The sequence below is a fragment of the Vicugna pacos genome, chromosome X (genome assembly GCF_048564905.1).
Source record: "Vicugna pacos chromosome X, VicPac4, whole genome shotgun sequence".
NCBI classification, from domain to species: Eukaryota; Metazoa; Chordata; class Mammalia; order Artiodactyla; family Camelidae; genus Vicugna; species Vicugna pacos.
In genome coordinates, this window is record NC_133023.1 from 46693217 (window position 1) to 46715728 (window position 22512).

General features: G+C 47.4%; 1 long non-coding RNA gene across 2 annotated transcripts; it reads left to right on the forward strand.

Annotated features, from left to right (window-relative positions):
* Positions 1-3139: 3139 nt before the first annotated feature.
* On the forward strand, positions 3140-15893 carry LOC116278547 (uncharacterized). 2 transcript variants are annotated; one of them, XR_012067550.1, is made up of 3 exons: positions 3140-3279; positions 15136-15213; positions 15642-15893. It is a non-coding gene; the product is annotated as an uncharacterized lncRNA (long non-coding RNA). The 2 variants fall into 2 exon arrangements; XR_012067549.1 differs by having other exon boundaries at positions 15639-15889.
* The last annotated feature ends 6619 nt before the right edge of the window (positions 15894-22512 follow it).

Below are 22512 nucleotides of genomic sequence, written 5' to 3' on the forward strand. Positions count from 1 at the left end.
TCTGGCCCTTGAGGCTGCTAAGCCCTTTGGTGCGGATGCAGGTTTCTCTCCTGCCCCCGCCTGGGTGCTGAGCACCAGAGAATATGGCGGCTGTGCCTGAGCCCCGCCTCTCTTCCCCTGAGAAGTTTCCGCGGGTTTTCAGATATGAGGGTATGCACCCTTCCCCCGAGAGCACATCAACCTTGCTGTTTTATGGAGGGCCCAGGTTGTTCTGCTCTGTGTGCCCACAGCCAAGGCGCCCAGCCCCTTGCAGTCCCCCGGGGCTGCCTCCGTGCAGCCGCCCCCGTCCTCCGCCCGGCTTGTGCAGCCTGGCCCTGCCCGCCGCTGCCAGCCCGCGTCTCAGGCTGGGTGTCGGGGGGACGCTCTCTGCCCGTTTAACTTAGTTCTGTCAGACAAGGGCCGCTCTGTACAGATCCGAGCCTCGGAGGCTCCCCCTCCGTCCCGCTGGCCTCTCAGTTGGAGAGGGGAGGCCCAGCGAGCGAGCGCCAGTCCTCCTTTGCCGCTCCCTCCCCGCAGGACCCATCTCGCGCAGCTTTGCCTGTTGTTCTTTCTTTTTCCTTTTCTCCAACCAGATTTTTGGCGTCTTTATCTTTTGAAGAGGGCGATGTTCTGTCGGAGTTCCGCAGGTGCTCTGGTTGGCTGAGTGGGTCTGTAGATGTGGGTCTCGGTGTATTTGTGGGAGAGGGTGACTTAAGAGCGTCCTTCATCTCCGCCATCTTTTCCGTCCTGAGTTCACTTATTAATTTCTATATTTGAAGGCCCTGGAGGGAGAAAAAGTGAAGGTTCTAGTACTTATTTTGTGTTTCCCTCCCTCCAGGTGCGGTAAGCAAGCCGCTTCAGACAAGGCCCAGAGCAACCACGTTAATAGGCCACGGAGCAAGTCGTGCAGTCAGGCCTCTGTGGTCCCGAAACCCGTGTCCCCATCGACTCCGTAGTTACCAGTGGAAACTGGGGGGATTTATGGGACTGTGTGCTCCTGTGGGGGCTGGGATATGTGTGTTTAAATCCACATCTTCAGAAACTCGGCTAGAACCACAGCCACTGATTGCACGGAGGCAGAGGAGGGGAGGCTTCCAGTCTCTGGTCCAGCTCGTGTGGAGCTCAGAAGTTGCTCCTTCTGTCCTGAAAGCAACAGCAGAACTGAGGGAGCTGCAAACGCACTGTTCTTATTAGATCCCAGAAAACTGAGGGGAAAAGCTGCTCCCAACACAGAGAGACAGCCGGGCGGGTTTGGAGAGTCACAGCTCCCAGGGCAGAACCCGCTTTTGTAAGAACCCCAGGGGCAGGCAGATTTAACAGGTCCCTGAGGCCAGCGGGAGGCTCAGCATGGGGAAGTCTGAGTGTGACAAATCCAGGGGGCCAGTCACAGGGGCCCCATGCTCTTTTTCATGCATTTTACCTCCAGGACCATGCCCTGTTCTCAGAATGAAGGTCAGAGAAAAGCCCCTCATGCTTCCTGCCTGGAAAGGAGAAAATAACTCTATTGAAATACACCCAGAACATTCTGTTTCATTGGGGGAAGTTGTTTTTTGCTTGTTTTTTTTTTAATGAGAAATTATTTTACCAGAGCCTAACCAACCCGGGGGAAGTTAAATCCCTTCTGTCTCACCCAAATTGTGGTGGGGGGAAAGAGACACACTAGTGGAGGTCACAGTTCAGGGCACAGGCTCAATGAGAACTAACCACAGAACTACAGATGCTCCCCTCTGTCCCACCACCACATCGCCTTACCTGCATGTCAGTAGGGCCCCTGTGTAATAACAGGAATAAAACTAAAAGAAGTAAATGTCTCAGGAGTGTCTAGGGAAAACCCAAACACAGCGGGGAGATGAAAACAAGGACACACAGGTGGCTTTAGCCTCTCACACCAATAGCTGTAGCAAACTACACACAGCCCAGCCCCAGTAGATAAACAGAAAATCTCACAGAAGAAACTATTTATTTTGGTTCTCTTACCCAGGGCATCCCACATTGCATGCTCGCCTAGAATTGAGTGGAAGCAAGTCCATCTCAGAAGAGACATAACTGAAGAGGGAAGGCTTTCCAGACTCTGAGGGGCAGAGAGAGCACCAGTCTGGGTTAGAGAAAGGTGAGGGGTGGGGTAGGGGGTGGGCTGCCTTCTTCCCCAAATAAGGAACCTTCCTGAGGCCAGCACAGAGGGAGGGAGGGCCATGGGGTGGAAGCAGCCAGGCTTCTTCCTCAGAACTGATGAGATGCCTCCAAGGCGCCATTCAGGTGCCCAAACTGGGCCCTGAGGGTGGGAGCCAGTCTGTCAGCCTCAGAGCCCAGGACTGAGGTGGGCGCACAGCAGGCCGGTCTTACTTGGCTGGATCCATTTCTCTTCTCTGAAGCCCTGTGTAAAACATGAAGCGTGGACGGCCTGGTGAGCACAGCTCTGCCCTCAAGAGCGGTTTCAACTCCTCTCTTCCCAGAGAACAGCATCTCTGAGCCCGTCCTGGGTGACCTCACAGAGTTCACCCTAGTGGCCCAGCCTACTGGCAGGGAACATATACTTTCTGGCAGGCAACCCCAGAGGTTCACTGATGCATCATGTGCTGGCCAGGATAGGATATGAGTCCCTGCACGCTGGTGCAACAGCAGAGGCTCTGCCACAGGCCTAAGAGGTGGCGTGTGGGACATGCAGGGGTGCAGGGGTGTAGGTGGTGCAAGGTGAAAGTTGTGCCAGGGGTGCACGGGCTGTGGAGGGTGCAGGCAGTTCAGGGGCGTAGGGAGTGCAGGGGTGCAGGGAGTGCAGAGGTTCAAGAGCGCATGCAGTGCAGGGGCTGCAGGGTTTGCAGGGGTGTTGGGGTGCAGGGAGGTGCTCAGGCTCTTGGCCAGAGTCAGAAGGCTGGTGCACATCCTCGCAGTCAGCCTGACCCCTGGAGGCGGATGCGGTGCGTTTGGGGTGGCGGCGGCGGAAGGGGGCTGCCCAGGGAAGCCGCTTGTTTACTTCTCTTCCCCGCAGCCTGGCCTGGAGGAGGCCTTGGCCACAGGAGATTTCCCGGAAGTCGGACTCCAGGTGAGCTTGCTCCTGGGAGGCGGGGCGGTTCGGTCAGGGGCGGCCGCAGCGGCAGCGGCAGCAGCAGCGGCAGAGGCAGCGGAGGGGAGTAGCACTGCCCCTGGCGAGCTGGTGGATTAGCTCCCATCTCCCCGGAGACCGGGCCTGGGAGCGGCCTCTGCTGCCCGGGAGCCCGGGAGCCGGCAGTTTGCTCCGCTCCACCCCGCGGCATAGCCTGGGGGCGGCCTCTGCTGCCCAAGAAGCCTGACTCCCGTCTCCAGGTGGGCTTGCTGCTGGGGGGCAGGCGCGGTGCGGTCAGGGTGCGGGTAAGCTGGCGCAAATAGTTTCTCTCTATGGCTTGTCTTTTCATTTGCTTAGCAGTGTTTTGAAGAGCTTTGAAAAGTCTTCATTTTGATAAAGTTCACTATATCAGTTACTTTTTAAAATAGATTATACTTTTGGTGTCATAGCAAAGAAGTATTTGCCAAACCCAAGGCCATATTGCTTAAGCCTATGCTTTTCCTCCTAGCTGTTTTATAGTTTTGGATTTCCTTTTAAGATCTATGATCCATTTTGAATTAATTTTTCTGTATTTTGTGAGGTATGGGTCAAAGTTCATTTTTCTCTTTTTGCATACGGATGTCTAATTGTTCAGCATGACTTGTTGAAAAGATCCTTTCTCCACTGCATCCTTACTGAGATTCAACTGTCTATCTAAGTGTTGGTTTAGTTCAGAACATTCTGTTCTGTTCCATTATTCTATTTTCCTGTTTTACAACAATACTATACCATCTGATTACTGTAGCTTTATTTTAAAAAGTCTGAAAATCAGATAGTGTAAGTCTTCAAAATTTTTCTTGTTCAAAGTTGTTTTGGATATTTGCGATTTTTTGCACTTTTATATGAATTTTAGAGTTAAGTTTTAATTTTCTTACATCCTGTTCTGCCAAATTTCCACCCATGTTTTTGGCCATCTTCAAAGCTACATTTTCTGAAGAATTTCTCTAGATCCCAGGTGAAAGGAATTTTTCTTCTTCTGTGCTCCATACACACTTCATAATATTTGATTGTATTTATTCATATTTAGCTGTATTTATTTGTCTGATCTTTCCTGCCATATAGTAAACCTCTCAAGATTAGAAATCTTGACTTGGTTCCCTGCTGAGAAAACTAGTTCTGTGCTTTGCAGGATTGAGCCCTGCAGTAAGAGGTATCTGCAGCACACATCTAGCTCATGGCTTGCATATTGTCAAGGAATCCTGCAGATTTAGAATTGTTTATTGTTTATTATCTCCAAGACAGGTCAGTGTTTATTATTTCTGTTGCTACTGCTGCATTTTCAGAGAGCAATGGGCTAATTATTTTCCAATATCAAAACATGATACAATTGACTTGTGATGCTAGTTATGTACTGCTGTGTCTTAACAACCTGCTCAGAGTTCACAGGCTCCTTGACTCATGAAACTTTTGGTAGGATGTCTTTGGCTACTTGAGCAGCACTATCTGAAGTGACTCCCCCTGTATTTCCAGCGTCCCCTCAATCTTTCCTCCAGCCCTGCCTGGGGGACCAGTAGTTCTGCCCTCAAAAAGCCTGTTGTTTCTCAAGAAGAGTTTCCTGTGAAATATAATCATGTCCCTCTTGTGGGGACATTCACTCCAGAGATTTGGTGGCAGGGGAAAATGTTTAGTCTGCTTTTGGTAGAGGCTAAACTGTTCCATATTTATTAGAAGCAAATCCAATGAGGGAACTGTGTTGGCATCTAACAAATCAGCATAAATGTCTGATGAGGAAGATCAGCTTCCCCATCCCACTCAGGCGTCATGTTGTTGTGACACTCACCTTGGCTAACGTGTTCTCCTGTGTGCAACGTAAGTTTGAAGACATTATGAATGGCTTTTTGTTTTTCTTCCTTAGTCTTTCCACATTCAGTGTGTCTGGTGAAATTATATGAATCCTACTTATTTGCAGCCCAGCACTAACTTTTTTTTTTTTAAGAATCACGTGTTTAAAAGGCTAGTGGACAATTTGTTAGAAGATAGAAGTCCTCTTAGATTTTGGTCCTAAATTCAAATCTTGGTTAGTGGTGAATGAAAATTCACCTTAAAATTTAAAATACAGTGATATAAATTTTTAAAAATAGTTAAATTTTAGTCGATTTCATTAAACACTATAACAGTTATTTACCTTTAACCGGTTTCTGGGGCAATTTTGCAATAATTCCCTCTCTTCTTTGATTCCCTCTTTATCAGAGTCCTTGAGAGGCCCCTGTCATCACTGTCAGTATCATCATCATCACCATCATCATGATGGAACGGATTCCTCTGGAAGATTCTAGTAAAATAAAGAGATGGGTGGGGAGACATGTAGGTGAGTGTGTACGTATACACTGAGGACAATTATTAGACGTTAGATGCACAATATCCATTCCATTTAGAGAAGAATGTGGTCATGAAATCCTGATGTGCTGAACGAAGGAAGGGGTGGGAACAGGATCGTCAACGGAATGGAGGGGGAAGTGAGCAAAGCTGGGAGCATAGATCCTCTGTTAGGAGACCAGCACGTTGGTGTGAATGAAGGGACTGTGGTGGCAGAACAATGTGTCCCCCACCCCCACAGAGAAGCCACCTGTGACATGTTACTGTAGACAGTAAAAGGGATGACAGGTAGGACAAAAATCTTAAAAAATCATAGAGGGTTTTCCTTCTAAATTGGCTATTAGCCTTTTAAACGCATAATACGTTGTTAAAGATTAGTGCCAGGTTACAAATAAACAGGATTTGTATAATCTCACCAGACGTACTGAATGTGGAAAGACTTAGGAAGAAAAACAAAAAGCCGTTCACAAATGTCTTGAACATTTAATTGCTCACGAGAGGAAATGTTACCCAAGGTGAGTGTCACAGCCACATACATAATGCCTGAGTGGGGTGGGACAAGGGGATCCTGAGATGAGGTGATAGGGAGAGTAGCCTGGATTTTCCAGGTGGGCCCAGTGTAATCATAGGGGTCTTTACAAGCATAGGACATTTCCCATCTGAGTTTAAGTTCAGAGGGAGGTGCAGCCATGGAGCGATGTTAAGAAAGGCTGCTGGCCATGAAGATGAAGGAAGTCGTGGGGCACAAGCTAAGGAAGGTGGGTGACCGCTGGAAACTGGAAAAAAGAAAAAAACAAAGAAACATTTTCTTCTAGACCCTCTAGAAGGAAGGCACCCTGCTGGTACCTTGAATTTAGTCCAATGAGAACTGTGTTGGATCTCTGACCTCCACAGCCATAAGGTGATAAATCTGTGCTGGTTTAAGCTATTAAGCTTATGGAAATTTGTTACAGTGGTAATAGGAAAATAACATAGTGAGCGGTAGTGTAAGGGATTAAAGGTCTAGGATGGGGTGTGGAGAGGATTCTGACATTTACACCTAACAAACAACCAGGTGAAGTGGGAAGGTATTTTAAGGAAGACCTACCTGGCAGGGCTGTTAAGCAGACTGTTTGGAGTGAGGAGAGCATTGGAGTAGAGGAATCAGTTAAATCTCTACCAGAAAAATAAGGAATAAAATCTAACAGGGCTTCAGTGTTAGTGGATTTATGAATGGAAATGGGCAGAGAGATATAAACATGACTTTGAAAATAGCTACAGGTTTGATGACTGCATGTTGGGGAGAGTTAGCCAATGTGTGGACTAAAGGTTTGCATCCCCTCAAAATCCATATGTCAAAACCCCATCTCCCAGGGTGATGGTATTGGGAGGCAGGGACTTTGGGAGGTGATTAGTAGGATAAAATGAGGTCAAGAGGGTAGAGCCCTCATGAATGGGATTAGGGCACTTATAAGGGGCCCCAGAGTGCTTGCTTCTCTCTGCTCTCCACCCCATGAAGATAGTGGGAAGACAGCCATCTTCAAGCCATGAAGGCAGTCCTCTCCCAGATACCTTGATCTTGAATGTCTCAGCCTCCAGAACTTGAGGAATATGCTGGTTGGTTAAGCCACCTGACCCATGGTAATTTTTTACAGCATCCCAGACTGAGTAAGACAGTGAAGAATGCCTCTGAGTTTGACACTGATTGCCTGGAGAATGCTGAAACCCAGGGAAGTGGGCAGCACAGACGTTAAATCACTTAATCCTGCCAGCACAGTAGGAGATAGAGTCTACATATTCCTCACCATTAAAAGGTCAGGAAAAAGAGGCACAAATAAGTAAAATAACAACAACAACAGCAACAACAATAATAATAATTTCTCCAAGATTCACACAGAACCCCCCAGAGGCAGAGTGAGAGTTTATACTTAGGCAGGCTGTCCCCGGAGACCATGCTCATAACTACTAAATCAAATGGCCTGGCTTATGTGGATCTTTTTTTTTCAACTGTGATATGACGGTACTGTGTCTAGTAACTTATAACTTCAAAATACCTCACTATAAGGGAATCATTAGTCACGGGCGTTGCAAACAACAGAAAGCAAGACATACAAAGATAACCTGTTAGGGCAAGAAAACCACTAATGTTTCTAAACATCATACGTGTTGAGCCTTTGCTATAAAATGTTTATTTATAATTCTGCCTGGCTACAGAATAACTTCATAATTCTGCATGTGGCTGGTGGTTCACACGTTGGACAGCACGGGCCTAGAGAACTTAAATGACTTGCCGAGCCTCACCCAGGAAGCTCATGGTGGAATCAGATCTACAATCTGGGACTTTTCCTTCTTATCCAGCAAGTCCTTCATGGAGGCTTAGAAGCTTCTCCTTTGGTGCCCAGCTGTCTATCCATGCTTATGACATCTTGTCAGGTGTCCCAGCCTGCTCCTGAACATCAGCCAGTACACACTTCTGGTCTTTTCTAACCATGTAATATCTCTTAGCAATTTTGGTGACATCAGTTCTTATCTGGAAGGGTAGTGGCTAGAGATGTAAATGTGTCCACAAGAGCAGACTGACAGATTTTTCATAAACATAGCAGGAATAGTCAAGGAAAGAAAAAGTCAGAAATAAAGACCAGCAGAAGCAAGTCATTTAATATACCAAATGAATACTTTCAATGTTTGGTTATGTTACTGAGTCCAAACTCATTCTGCTCACTGCAGGACAGGCCGATAAATTGGAAGACCAAGTTTTGTGGCAAGAAAAAGCGTCTTTAATTGGAAAGCCATCTGACTGAGGAGATGGCAGAGTAATTGTCCTGGAGAACCATCTTTCCTAGTCACAATTCAGGCTCCTTTTATATTAAAAAGGGGAAGGGGGTGTGCTTGGTTGTTGCAAACATCTTGGTGTAGGAATACTTTGTTGTTGCAGCTGTCCACCTGGGTCAAATCCCTGTAAACCTCCAACAAAACAAATGTTATTTTCTGTTCTGCAACATGTTATCTTTATAAGAATGGAAAAGTGTTAATATCCCTAAAGGTCAAAGCCTTGCGAATAGGTTCTCCTGTATATTTCAGGCTCTAGGCAACATTGCTTTATAAAAGGTGCAGAACCAACAAGACTAAGCCTAGGAAACAGAGCACAGGGTTAAAGTCAAAGAAAAAGATGTAATATGGAGTCAGATTTCTTCTTTCCTATTACAATAGTGCCATGGAGAAACCACTTTGGGCAGCTTTTTGTGGGGCCCTGGAGGCTTTCTCTCTCAGCCTCTGGGCATCTCTGTTGAAAACCCTTCCTAGCTGTCTGGCCTGCTGGAAACCCATTCCACCTGGTTTGCCCTGAAGATGTGTTCTGTTTATAACTCATTTATACTCCTTGGAAAACAACTCAATAAAAACTCAATAGGTTTTCCACCAGCTCCCCTGGGCAGGGGTCAGGGATAGCATGTTATTATTTTATAAAAAATATACATAATAAGTGAAGTCATAAAACAGCACTGGGCACATAGGAGAGAGTAAATAAATGCTTCCTGGCTTAAAGCGAAAGTGACGGCTCAGTTTTCCATGGCTGCTGTACTTGCTGCGCTAGTTACTCCTTCCCTCCATTACACTTTTTTTAACTGAAAAAGAAACCCATGCATATGGCAAAACAAAACAAAAAAAAAACAAAAAAAACCAATCAAACAGCACAAAAATACACAAGGGAAGGGTTTCTCTCATCCTTTGTTCTCTCAGCCCTCCCTGGAGATGCCACTGTTTACAATCTTTTGTGAGCTTTTCCAAATATTTTATGCACATTTCAACATATGTATGTAAATTCCTTTGAAGTTTTACTTATTTTTAACCTAAAAGGATTTAAATCCTCAAGTGGCTTCTGCCTCTATAATAGCGAAGAACAAATCAGACTCTGTATTAGATCTGTTCCTTTGACTTTAACCCTGTGCTCTGTTTCCTAGGCTTAGTCTTGCTGGTTCTGCACCTTCTGTAAAACAATGTTGCCTAGAGCCTGAAATAGACAGGAGAGCCTATTCTGAAGGCTCTGACCTTTAAGGATATTAACATTTTTCCATTCATATAAAGATAACAAGTTGCAGAATAGAAAATAACATTTGTTTTGTTGGAGGTTTACAGGGATCTGACCCAGGTGGATAGCTGCAAGAACAAAGAATTCTAACAACAAAAAATTCCTACACCAAGAAGTTTGCAACAACAAAGCAAGTAGGAAAGGAGCCTGAATTCTGACTTGGGGAGATGGTTTTCCAGGACATTAGTTTGCCATCTAGGTCTACAGAAACTTGCTATTCCATGCCCCAACACCTGGTCTCCTGATCTATTGGCCTGTCCTGCATTGAGGAGAATGAGTTTAGACTCGAGAACACTCCTATCTACATAGCAAGCTGGGCACTGGTACTGAGGACAGCTCTCCCACACCAAGGGACGTACTGTGACCCCTTCATTGTTCCACTAGGGTGGAAAGTGGTTTACCCAGGAGAGATGGGGACTATGCACCGACACTCCGGCAGTCTGCTCTGTCTGGGTCTCTGAACTTGTACCTCCCGCTCCCTGCCAGCCCAACACCTGGGACAATGCAGCTAAGGCAAAGATCATGCCTGCCTCCGTTTCCCAGCTTGTAAAAGGGGAATTTATACTCTTCCCAAGGTAGTTCTAAGCGACAACGCCTGTGGGTGTTTGGTTCCGGGAGCAACAGGAAGCCCAGCTTCTCTTGGGGGCAACAGGTGTGATCCCTGTAGGGGTTCTGCAGGGTCTTGGCTGCAGGGCATGACCAGGGAGGTGAAATTTGAGCTTCTGGCCTTGAGGGGCTAGAGAGGGGCATGGAGGCAGGACTGGCGCCTCCTTCAGTGTGCCCTTAAAGGTAAAGCTTTTTCTCTTCATGTCTGCTACTCCCCTCCCCCTTCTCCCTCCAGATCTCTCGCTTCTCCTTGCTCCTCCTACGTCCATCTCTCTCCCTCCACTTTTTGCTTCTGCTCCTACTCCTCCCATCTTCTCCCCTTCCCATCTTCTCCCCTTCCCATCTTCTCCCTCCCTCGATTCCTCAGTGTATCTCGCAGAACCCAGAGCCCAGAGCGGATCGCTGGCCCTCCCGCGCATGCCCACGGTTGGATGCCAGCTGGACCGCGGGTCCGAAGCTCCAGCTTCGAGCCAGGGATCAGCCCCAGTGGCTGCTCGGCTCTGTCGCCCAGTAGGCCTTTGGCTCCTGCCCCGGGTCGGGACCTCCGGCTGTGTAAGTGGAAGGTTGGGGGCTCTGGGGAAGGGGGTCCGCGTGTCACAGCCTGCGAGGGCTCGAGTCAGCGAGTATCCAGTTGAGGGTCTCGAGCCAGCGCCCTCTGCCTGCGCCACCTGCCCTGGCGCCCAGGCCACACCTGTCCAGGGCCGGGCATGAACCTCCCGTGGACATGGCCTTCCCCGTCCATACCGCGGCCCGCACCTGCCACCTCTCGCCCCAGGCGGGCTCCCCTCAGTCTGCGGCCGGCGCCCCCTTCCGTTCTCCCGCTGCGAGCCCCCTCCTCCCGGGCTCCCTCTCCTCGGCCGCAGACCCCGCCCCGCCCCTGGGACTGCTGCGTCCCGGGCTGGCGGGACCTGCGGAGCCGGGAGGGGGCGGGGACAGTGGCTTGGACTGGCCTCCGAGCGGGGCTGCAGCCCGCGCTCCCCGCCGCTTTCCCTGCCCCGCCACCCCTAGACTGCACCCCTCTCCTTCCCTGTCCCCGAGGTCCAGCTCAGTGGCGTGGACGCTGTTCCCTGGGGCTGAGATCCTCTGGCTGTAAAGCCTAGCTTCTCCTGGCGGAGACTTGGGAAAAGAAAGCGCCAACGCTGAGCATGCTTCTTTCTCCTCCCTCAGTGTTTCTTCCCCAGGTAAATACCCTTAATACTTTTTCTGCGGTTAGGATGGTGGTGCTTGTTGATGTCACCTGTGTTTATAGTGAGCGTGATCACAGTGTTGAAAGCAGGGCTTGGTTCACTTAAAAATGAGCTGAGGAGTAGGGGCAGGGCTATACTTAATATGTTTGAGTTGTTCTGCAGGAGCTAAGGCCCCCACCCAGGTGGAGGATGGTAACTTCAGGCTGAGCACGAGATTCCTGGAACAGGGCCCTATTACCCACCACCAACTAGTCAGAAGAAAGTCACACACCTGGAAGCCCTCAATCCTCATTTTGCCTATTAAAAACTTTACCCTAATAAAAAAAAATTCACCTCAAATACTATCAGAGAGTTCAGGGTTTTTGAGCATGAGCCACTGTTCTCCTTGTTTGGCCCTGCAGTAAAAACTTTTGTCTACTCCAAAAACAAAAACAAAACAAAAGAGATGAGGGCATGAGGCTGTGACATTCTCCATCCTCCCGTCTCCCAGGGTGAAACATGTGACCGTCGATTTTAAAAAGATATAGTCCTTAACTAGTCCAGCCCAACTAGTGTGTGTTAACAGGAGCAGCAACATCAGAGGCATTTTGGAGACCCACGAACATTGCAGTCCTAAAGATCTCCTGGCAAATTTTTGTTGGGTTTTGTTTTCTTGTTTTTCTTAAATTGTGGGGCAGACTAGTAATATAGAGGGAAAAATAGTGGTCCAGAAATATTTTTTCGTAGAACAGCTTTTTTGCGATATTGTTCACACACTGTGAAGTCCACCCATTTAAATGGTACAATTCAGCGGCTTTTAGCATATTCACAATGGTGCAACCATTATTACTCCAGAACGTCTTCATCACTTCAGAAAGAACAGTGGAAGTGAATGATCTAACCACCCCTCCCCAGTGGTGGTTCTAAAGAAGTTTCCTGGCTTTTCCTGACCCTAAATTAACTTGTTGCATTCCATAAAATATCTGGTAGGAATTCTAATCAGAATTGCATTGAATCTATATATCAGAACAGGAAGAATTAGTGTATTTGTGGCATAAATTTTTTCTACCCATAAATGTATCTGGGACCCTCTCTTTTCATCTGTCCAGAGCCTGGCCTATGGAAAGTCTGCACTAATTTGTTGGGTCTGTAAATAATGAGATTATATATATATCATTGGTTGCAACTGTAGCTTTTCAGAAAAGAGAAAAATAACCTCTGTGAAGCCAATTGACTCCCTGATGGTCAAAAATAGTGACAGCCATTGCTGGAGTGATCGAGTGGACTTGGTGCTTGTAACCAGTTTTCTCCACCACCTACAGCTAAGGGGATTACAGTGTTCTTTTATTTATTTATTTATTTTTAAAATTCTTATTTTTTATTAAAGTGTAATCAGTTTACAATGTTAGTTTCAGGTGTACAGCAGAGATTCAGTTATATATATGCATGTGTACATGTATATTTTTCAGATTGTTTTCAGTACAACTCATTACAAGAAATTGAATATAGTTCCCTGTGCTATACAGTAGGTCCTTGTCATTTATTTATTTTATATATACTAATGTGTATCTGATCATACTAAACTCCTAAACTGTCCCTCCCCCTTTCCCACTTGCTAACCACAGTTTGCTATGTCCATGAGTATTTCTAGCTACATCCTTTTTGCTAGTAATATATGCTGGTTAGCTGCCTTCATTTTCAGTAATTCCATCTTACCTGTGGGCGTTTCTCTTCTGGTGGGCCTGCATGTGGTTTGCACACGTATTCATAGAGATCTGTATTTGGGACAACTCCATGCCTTGTGTTGTGCCTGGCACGGAGCTCCCGCTGAGCTCATGCTTGAACTGGGAAAAACCATATAAAAGTTGGAACTTCCACTGTGGTTGAGACTTCCAGGTTTCTATAACCTGTTTAGCCCACCTTAATGTTGGCGGCTCCCATACTGGATAATTTGGTGGAACTGCTTGGTACGTCGGTGTAGAGAGAGGGCTTGTATGCTTCTTCTCTTTCCTTTTTCTAACACTCATTCTCCTGGGCCTCCCTCGTCCTTCCCCAGCAGTGTCCAGCGCTGGCTTGGTGCTGCGCTGAGGCAAGATTTGTAAATAAGGCCCTTTCCTCATCTCTTCTGAGCCTCCGTTTCCTTCTCTGCACAATGAGGGCTTAGACTAGAGAAGTGCTTTTTGGTTTCTTTTAAACCCATGTCTCCTTTTGAGAAACTGAGAACTCAAATCTCTGCTCCAACCCTAATTCTTCAGATTTTGATACGTCCTCCAAAGGGTGACACAGCTCTTTGTGGAAAGTTAATGTGACTTTGGTTCTTTCCAGGTAGCACAGAAAAGACTTAGGAGATTTATTGCAGGGAGGGGGCAGGAAGGGGGCAGTATGTCACACTTTCTGGTGTGAGAACTGGAGCAGGGGCTTGGATTTAAATACAGCCTCTGACGTGGCCTCTCTCAAATCTTGCACAATGTGATAAACCTCTCTTTTCCTCCGTTTCTTCACGTGTCAAGTTGGAGTGATATTATTTTAGGTTTTCATGAAACAATATACACATAAGCCATTTGTTTCTCAATAGAAACCTGACCTGTTAGAGAATCAGGGGTTTCTTTAAAAAAAAAAAATCTTGTCCATAGCACTCTGTCTATGTGTAATTTGAATTTCCTGGAGTGTGTGGGTTGAGACTAAATTCCATCATGGGGCAGGTGGCCCCTGGGCCTGGGGGCCCCAGTTTCCTCCTCCTCCCCAGTCCTCTTTCTCTCAGTCCAGGATGAAGTTCCTGCCATTAGAATTACACAGACTTCTTGTGGATATGGCTTTTAATTTTATTGTTTCACTGGGGAGGGCTGCTGTCATGATTTCCGTGGTCAGGTTTTGGTGACCTGAAGGCTCTGCAATTGGGTATTCCTATTTAAGTATAAGAAAAGAAAGTTACAAATACAAAATTAGACCTAGGGTGGAGGCAGGGGATCCTGGAAGTGGGGACCATTAGCTTTGTTAGCTTCAGGTGCAGTGGCCTCTGGCCATGAGGACCCATACTTGTGCTCTGGAGTTGGAGGGACCGGTGGGCTCGGTGGGAAAGTTTACTAAGTATCTCATGGGCTGTGCATTGTCCTATTTGTACTGTGTGTTCCTTATTTAAGACAGTGAGCTCATTTAATCTCAATAGCCTCTTTAATAAAATTGGACTTTTTATTTTGAGATGTAAGGTAGATTCCCATGCAGTTGTAAGAGATAATATGGAGAGAGCCTATGGACTCTTTGCCCAGTTTTCTTTTATGATTCCATCTTGGAAAATTGTAGTACAATTTGTTATTGACTCACTAACACTTTGAGGTTTGTGTTACTACTCCCATTTCTATTCGTGAATAAATTGGGGTTTAGAGAAGCACACAGGCCTGCCCAGGTCACCCACATGGTTAGTGTAGAGTCGGGTGGAACGTGGGCTAAGAATTTCCAGGCAGTATCATTGTGATGGTCTGTGACAGGGGCAGCATTCACTTGCGTGTTTATTCATTCATTCAACAAACATTTATTGAGTAACCTCTGTGTGTCAGATGCTTTCATTGGGTTAACTAATTCTTCAGCAATACAGAGAATCATGTAATATTTTCTTTTTTTATCTGAGAAATTTAGCTCTGAGAGGTTATAACCCCCCCAAAGGAAATATAGCTCATAAAGGAGGGATATTAAATGTGTACAGTCCCCCACTTTTTATGCAGATTGTACCCTAGGCATTATACATTTGCAAACTTCCATAATTCAGATATAGTCTTGTAAGGCAAGGATTTTTTTTTAATTTAAGTATAATCAAGTTTACAATGTTATGTCAATTGCAAGGTCTTTTTCTGAATTTTGAATTAAAATAATTAATATTTGATGTGGGATAATTAGGTTTATTTATTTGTTTCATTTTTTTTTAATAGAAGTACTGGAGATTGAACCCAGGACCTCATACATGCTAAGCATGGGCTCTGCCACAGAACTGTACCCTCCTCCCCAAGGTAAGTTTTCTTATCCATTATTCTGCAGCTTAGGAGTTCAAGTAAATTGGAGTTGAAATCCAGATCTTTTGATCCCACTGTGGTTCTTTTCTTTATATTCTGCTGAAGGGGGGTGGGGAAAGCATTTCCTTTGTTCATTCCTTTATTCAGCATTTTTGAGCACTGACTTTGCATCATGGCCTGGCTAGATGTTGGAAACTGCAAACAAGAAATGACCCTTTTCTGCAGGGGCTGGAAGCCTAGACCAAAAGCTGTGTAATATGACCCGAGCTATGGTAGCCATGTGCAGACGCTGAGGACAAACTGTACCCCTGGCTTTGCTTGGGCTTCCCTGCCTTACGGCTGCTACATACCAGGTCACCGCATCCCAGAAGGGCCTGCAGCCCACAGCAGAGTGTGTACCTCAGTCTCCTCTCCCCTCTCAGCAGGGCCTGCAACATGAGAATCCCTACTATGTGCAGTGTGCTGAGGACAACCAGAATCTCCCCGTGGTGGTCCAACCTGTTGGGGATCGTCTCAGAAGAGAATTTCTTTTGCATCTATAAGTGAATCTCCTCGGTGAGCCAGATCAGCCCGTGCGGCTCCCAGTGGGCACTCTGTATCCACTACAGGCACCACTACGGGCCCAAGAATGGGTGGAGTGACTTCCAGACCCACTGAAAGGTCGTGGGCCTTGTCACCATCACCGACTGCCTCTTGGACAAGACCTTCTAGAAGCTCCACGTGCAGAGAAGCTGTATGGTACCACGCTGTACGACCCTCAGCCCTTTGCCTTTGGGCTGCATGGGGAGGTGGTCAAGCAGCTGCCCACTGATGTGGCCTTCTACCTACAAGGACTGCAGAGTGGTGGAGAAGAAGGTCGAGGACATCATCGAGTCACTCTTCATCTTCCTCGTGTCCAAGAGCCTGGACGGGGCCCCCAACAATTCTAGGGACAAGATCCCCCTCCCCTGCAACCCGTTTGAGAAAGAGGACTTGGTGGGCCTGGACAGACAGCAGATAAGCCTACCTGGAGGCCGGCTGCCCTGGCTGTGTGCTGGGTTGCTTCCTTACATCCAGAAAGGGATTGGCAAGGAGGAGGGCTGTCTTGTAGCCAAGGGGGGAGGGAGGGGCAGCCCGCCAGTTTTCAGACGTTTAAAAGTGAATCCGCCTTTGTTTCAGGTAGATCCTTTTAGTGTTAGTGTGGACACTTACTCTCCCTTTTCAGCCAGGACCCCTGGTGGGACCCCTGGAGTTGCTGTCCAATAGAGTAGCCACAGCCACTGATGCTAGGAGCACTGTGGGTTTCTAATATTTGCTTGTTCCTCTTTTTCTTTCTCTTTTTTCTGTTTTCTCTTGGACCTCCCTGTGAGCATGTTGTTGGGTCTGAAAATGTAGTCTGTGTACACCCTGCATTGGAAATAGCGAGATTGCCCTCCATGCTGCCTCCATTGCTTTAAAAAGCAAGAACTTAATGGTTGCCTTGATTCATGTATTATCTCAGTCATGTTTTTATTTTCTAATTTTTTGGAAATTTTGCTTTGTTAGCATGTCACCTGCTGCTGTTTGATACCTGGTAGAATCCTTGCTTTGAGAAACATGTTTGGTCCTCCTTACATTTGGTGACAAATGAGCCCTTATTAATTTTGTTTGTTTTGAGGAGGTGAGATGCGAATTGATTTAGGCGGCTTCTGAGGGATGTTTTTCATGAGTATTTTCACGTGGAAAGTCAAAGTCTGCAGCACCTTGCTTGATTCTGGCTTTTACACAAACGTGCTCGGCACGCGGCTCCTGGCTGCCGCTGTGTGACGTGCGTGACGGCGCTTCCAGGCCGGCGGTCACTGGTGAGGACGTGGCAGGCTCGGGGGTGAGCAGCTGCAGGGGACGCTGTTGGAGGAAGCAGTCACCGGGTTTTCTTTGCTTTTGCCTTCCCCATGCCATTTACATTACTTTGTCCTCGTAAAGGGGCAGAAGCAGGTCTAAAATCCATGCCACTCTTTAGTTCCCTTTAAGAGGCTGGTTTCTCTGAGTATCAGGACAACATGGTCTTCTCCTAAGTAGCTGGCTCATCTGGAACTGGTGGACACATGGACCGCTAAAGGGGACCATATCTTCCTCTCTGCTTCAGCCAGTGGGCATTCAGAGCCGGGTCTGTGGTTTGCCTCAGCAGCCGTGCAGGCCTCCCTGCACCAGCCTTTACTTTTAACTCATTTTGGCAGTAAATAGCTGACTCTGTGTCTGTTGCAGCTGACGTCCACCACTGACGGCCGTGTCGTTAGTTTGTGGTAGTGAGAATCCAACACCCCAGTCAGCCGTGAAGGTAGATGTTCTGACCGACCTAGGACCTTGCATTTTCACCCCCCAAGCTGGTTCATCTCACCCGGGGGAAGGGTTTGGCCACCACCTTCATGCTGGCCATGAGGCCTTGTTTCTCCTTTCATGCTCTGGTCCAAATGTGGACACTTCATCCTTCACTGACTTGGTCTCGCTTCAGACAGGCCAGACTTTCTGAAAGAGTCTATCACAGTCTGGGAGGGAACAGGACAGAAGTTAAGTGTCACAAGTAGAAGGAGTCTAGGCTATCCGAGTTGGCAAATGCAGGCTGGGATCTGTGATGGCTGGGCTGTGCCCTGGACACAGGCCTTTCCCGTGGCTCCTGAGAGCCTAGGGGTCGGAGTGAGAACAGACTTGCCTGGGTTACTCCATCCTCACCTGCTCACTGGCATGTGTGTCTGCTAATTAGGAGCTCCCCCAGACCTCAGGCCCTTCGAAGTTCAGACCACAGGAGAACTTTGAGTCACATCTCCTGGGCCTCCTTTGTGAGAATCCAGTGCCTTCTGAGGTGACCCATGCCAGGAGATGCCTCCCTCTCCAGGGAGCACCCTTCGGAGGACTGTGGCTCACTGCACCATGCTGTGAGCTTGTGGGGTTACGGCCATGGTCCCTGCAGAACCAGACTTGAGATGAGCTTAGTGACAGAAATAACAGGACTGATTCCAGGGCAGGGCTGGGGTGAGCGAACAGGGGAAATTGAATGTGACCTCAAACACCTATGTGGGTGCTGGGGCTGTTGCTAAAATGGGAACCTGGGAGTTACCTGTAAGGGGTTGAATTCCATAGTAAATGGTGGACATGAGGCATTTTAAGATGCCATTTGTCATCCGAGCTATGAATTCAAAGAGGCACTCTGGTCTATGAGCCTGGGGCTTAGGTGATGGAGCCAGACTAGAGTTACACGTTGGGAGTCGTCATTCTTAGCTGGTGTTCACAGCGTTGCATGTGGATGAGCTCATATCTAGATGTACAGACTGAGGCTGAGGAGGGGCAGGGCTGTGCCTGTGCTGGAGGAAAGCCCAGGTCATGCAGCTTTGGTGTGTCAGTCAGCGGCGTTTGGGATTTTCAGAGCAATGCCATTTATCCTTAAGGGGCCGGGGAGGGGGGCGGTGCCGCCCAGGAAGAAATCAGAAGGGAGGTTCGTGGCCACATGTGCATCTCAGGAAGATGCGGAAGCCGCAAGATCTGGGCGGGACACCTCCTCAGAAGCTGGAATTGAAGTTGGGAGTGGGGAGAAAGTAGTCACACTCACCTGTGAGGGAGGCAGTGAGGCCTGCGGGGCCCCCACCCCAGCGGACTCGCTTTCCGTTTTCCGCTTTCCACGTACAAAAGGCGATCAGACAGAGGATCTGAGGTGAGAGGGGATGGGGGTTGGGAGGGTAGCCAAACTGGAGAATGGTGGTTGGACAGTTCTGGAATATTCTCACTGCCAAGTAGTCTTAAAAAAAACGAAACTCTTAAGAACACGGATAGTGACTAGGGAGGAGGCAGTACTTTTTCTGGCCTCCTAAGGGTAAGGCATGTATCCGGGGATACACAAAAGAATCTGGCATTCTGTCCCGGGGACTTGATCCTTACCGGGGGAACAGTGCAAGTTTAAAGGGGGAGAAGGGCAGCGGAGGGAATCTAGCCAGGCCCCGTGTCAGGTACCAGTCGGCTGCCCTACTTGCATGTTGCATTCAAACCCATGCCTCCCAGGTGGGCGGTGGCAGCCCCCTTTTTCAGATTGGCAAGCCTTCTCAGGGGGGTTAAGGAATTGGTCCGTTTAGCGGCTAGTAAATGCTGTAGCAGGATTCAACCAGGGCCTTGTCAGACTTCAAGGGCATGTTTTCTCTACTAATTCCGGTACCTCCCTGTTGTACTTGGAATGGTGAAGTGGGTCAGTTTTGGATCCTTTCAGAAAACGTGATTTAAGTGCCTCAGGACTGTTTCACAAAGCTCAGTGTTCTTTGATGGTTCGGAAGCACCGCAGTACTTTACGCCCCACAGATGTAAGGTCTTACTCCTTTGACGATGACGTGGTTGCAAATGACGTACAGGTGCAAAACCAGACTTAACAGCTTCTGAAGGGGAACTCTCCAGTTCTCCCTTGATCGGCTTTCTTCCGCGGGATGTAACTGTGCTGCAGCGTAGGCCTGAGATTTCTGTATGGAGTGAGGATTTGGTATCCAATGTTAGCATAAAATGATCAGTTGGAGAAAATCGACGTTGACAGTTCATTTTTGGGTTTCATTAGGCAAGATGCACTATCAGTTAATGGCCCAAATAGCATATGAAATTGAGTACAGAACTTTGCATTTCTTACTTTCTACTTAGAGCTGTCTTCGAATTTAAGGTTGTCTGCTTTGGAACTTCAGCTCCAACACCAGGGCACCTGTCAGTGTGTTGGTGTGATTGCATTTACACAGTGAATGTAATCTGGGCTTCCTTGGTCCCAAATGCTCCACTGCAGAATCAAGGGCTGTAATCATCTTAGTCATGCAAATACTTCTAAAACTATATGATGCCAAAAAAAAAAAAAAGGAGACAGAGAGAAATTACCTTTATCAAAGTTCCTTTGGATTCTAACTGCAAACTGTTGTTTAGCATCTCTGGTTTCCTTTGGACATGAGTACATATATTTCTTTGCATGTAACTTTGTTTTTGGACTAGAACATCAAGCTCTTGATGTCCACGAGCCACAAAAATAGTAGCCAAATTGCACACGTATGAAATAGTTTATTCTTTTTTCTGAGAAAGGCTCCTTGAATTTGGGACTTGGGCTGTGATTTTTGCTTTTTTGCTTCTCCCACCCCTCTTATCATCTCTCACTCCTTATTCCCATGTGGCCTACAAGAGTTCATGTTCTCAAAGGAGCAGGTGGACAAACACCCAGCTGGTCATTATGCAGTGCTGCTGTAGAGGGAGCCCAGCCAAGAGCTAAAGGACATTATCAGAGAGGACTTCCTAGAGGAAATGGACTCTACATTCAGTTGTGAGGACAGAGTAAGAATCAGCCAGGAGAAGGGGTCAAGAGGGTGGCTCAAGTGGCAGGAGCAGCCCGGGCAGAGGCCTGGAGGTTTGTGGGTGGGGACTCAGGGAGAGTGCCCTGTGCAGTCCTGGGTGGAGGGTGCCCCTGCTGGGGAGGACACTGGAGAGGGCCTTGGGTGGAGGGCTTTGGAGGAGCTTGTTTCTTACTAGAACTGACAGAGGAGGCAGTGAAAGTTTTCTGCAGAAAGTGACCCTCAGGAGAGGTACTCCTGGTTTTGTTTCTGATGTTCTACAGAAAGAAGGGGTCGGGACCGGTGAGAGCAGGTCTGTCTCTCCCTATGAGACCCACCCCTTCATTCATTTATTCATAACACGTGCACCTCTAAGTGTCTAGGGGAGAGGGGTGAACTGACAGTAGTAAGCAAAATGTACTTGCTTCTTGCGAGCTTAGCAGTGTCAGAAGTTGATTTAGCTTGGAATGTTCTAGGAGCACAGCAGGGAAACCTAAACCAAAGTGCGGGGATTGGAGGCAGGGAAGGTTTCCTTGAGAAACAATCAAATTGAGCCCGGAGGCAGGTGGGAAGTAGCTAAGCATCAGGTCAGGGGGCCCCTGAGGTCACTGGGTACCTGGGTACTGCGGTGAGGCTGGGCGATGAGAGGCGGGGCGGGGGTGGGGCTAGAACTGTACCAGCGAACCTCCGAAGTGTTTCAGTGGAGGAGTGATGTAATCAAATCTGTGATTTGGGAAAGCTGCCCCTGCTCTCTCGTACTCTCGCACTCTCGCTCTCTCGCTCTTGCTCTCTTTCGTGTGTGTGTGTGTGTGTGTGTGTGTGTGTAGCGGGGAAGAGGGGGTGGGTGCCACTGAGTGGGAGGGTCATTAGAAGACCACTCACAGGCTGGGAGGCGACCAGTGGGAGAGGGGCGTCAGGGCTGCGTGGGGACAACAGGGACAGTGTGGATGTAGTATTTCCTTATGGGGAGGGCTTGTTAGCGGGGCTGCCCTAGCTGCGCCTTGTGGCTGGAAGAAAGCAGATGGTGGCAGCCAGGCTGACTTTCTTCTTCTGTCCTTCCCTGCCTTGTGTGATGGTCTTAGCTCAGCCAATATTTGGAACAGAAGAGCTAAATTCCAGGGTAGCCCAGGACTTTGTTGACCTCGTTCAAGTGAGATCTGATAGGATTTAAGTTTGTGTTGAGATCTGCAAGTTCACTTAGCTAGAAATGCACCGTCTTTTGCATTTCCATAGGGGTTTTTATTCTTGATAAAGATTGCTTTCTTGGTGAAAGGAAATTGAATATAGCTGCTGTTTTTCTCAAAAATATCTTATCTTTAAAGAAATTTAACATTCAAAAGAATAGGAATATTCTGAAATGATAGAGTAAGGCTTCGGTGTAGTTTCTTTGGTTTCAGAGTTGACACGGAATTAGAGCCTTTGCATTACTTAATAGCACATCCTTGTCAGTATTTAAAGAGCTGTTAGTGAGCGCCCCAGGCCCTAGCTCTCAAAGTATCCTTAAATCTTGCTCTGAAATTGTGAATTTGTAAAGAACTTGTTTGCAGAATCCAAACAGTTGGTTTATAATATGCAGCATAGCTCTTTTTATAAAATAATAGGTTAAATGTTAAGAAAGTAGAAGATAGATATTATAGCTGAAACATAAATATTCTTGTGCTAATGTTGCGACTGGAAATTTTGAAAAGAAAAATCCTTCTATAATATCATTTTCATGAAATACTTATATGTCTATCACATTTGAAAAATAACTACGCAGTGTTTTTCGAAGTCAGGACCATTCCAGCTCAGATACTGGCAGTGATGGTTGCTGGTTTTCAATTGTAGAGTCTAAATTTGCCTTCTTTGCTTTTTTGTTTTTTTTTGTATTGAGAGGGTTGAGTAGTGCTTTGCCAGCATGCTTTCGGGGCAGTTTTGGGGCAGACGTCGTGCACCAGCAGTGAGACATTTCTGTGCATTTTACTTTCTGGACATCACCAGGGCGCATGCGGAAATACGAGGGGGT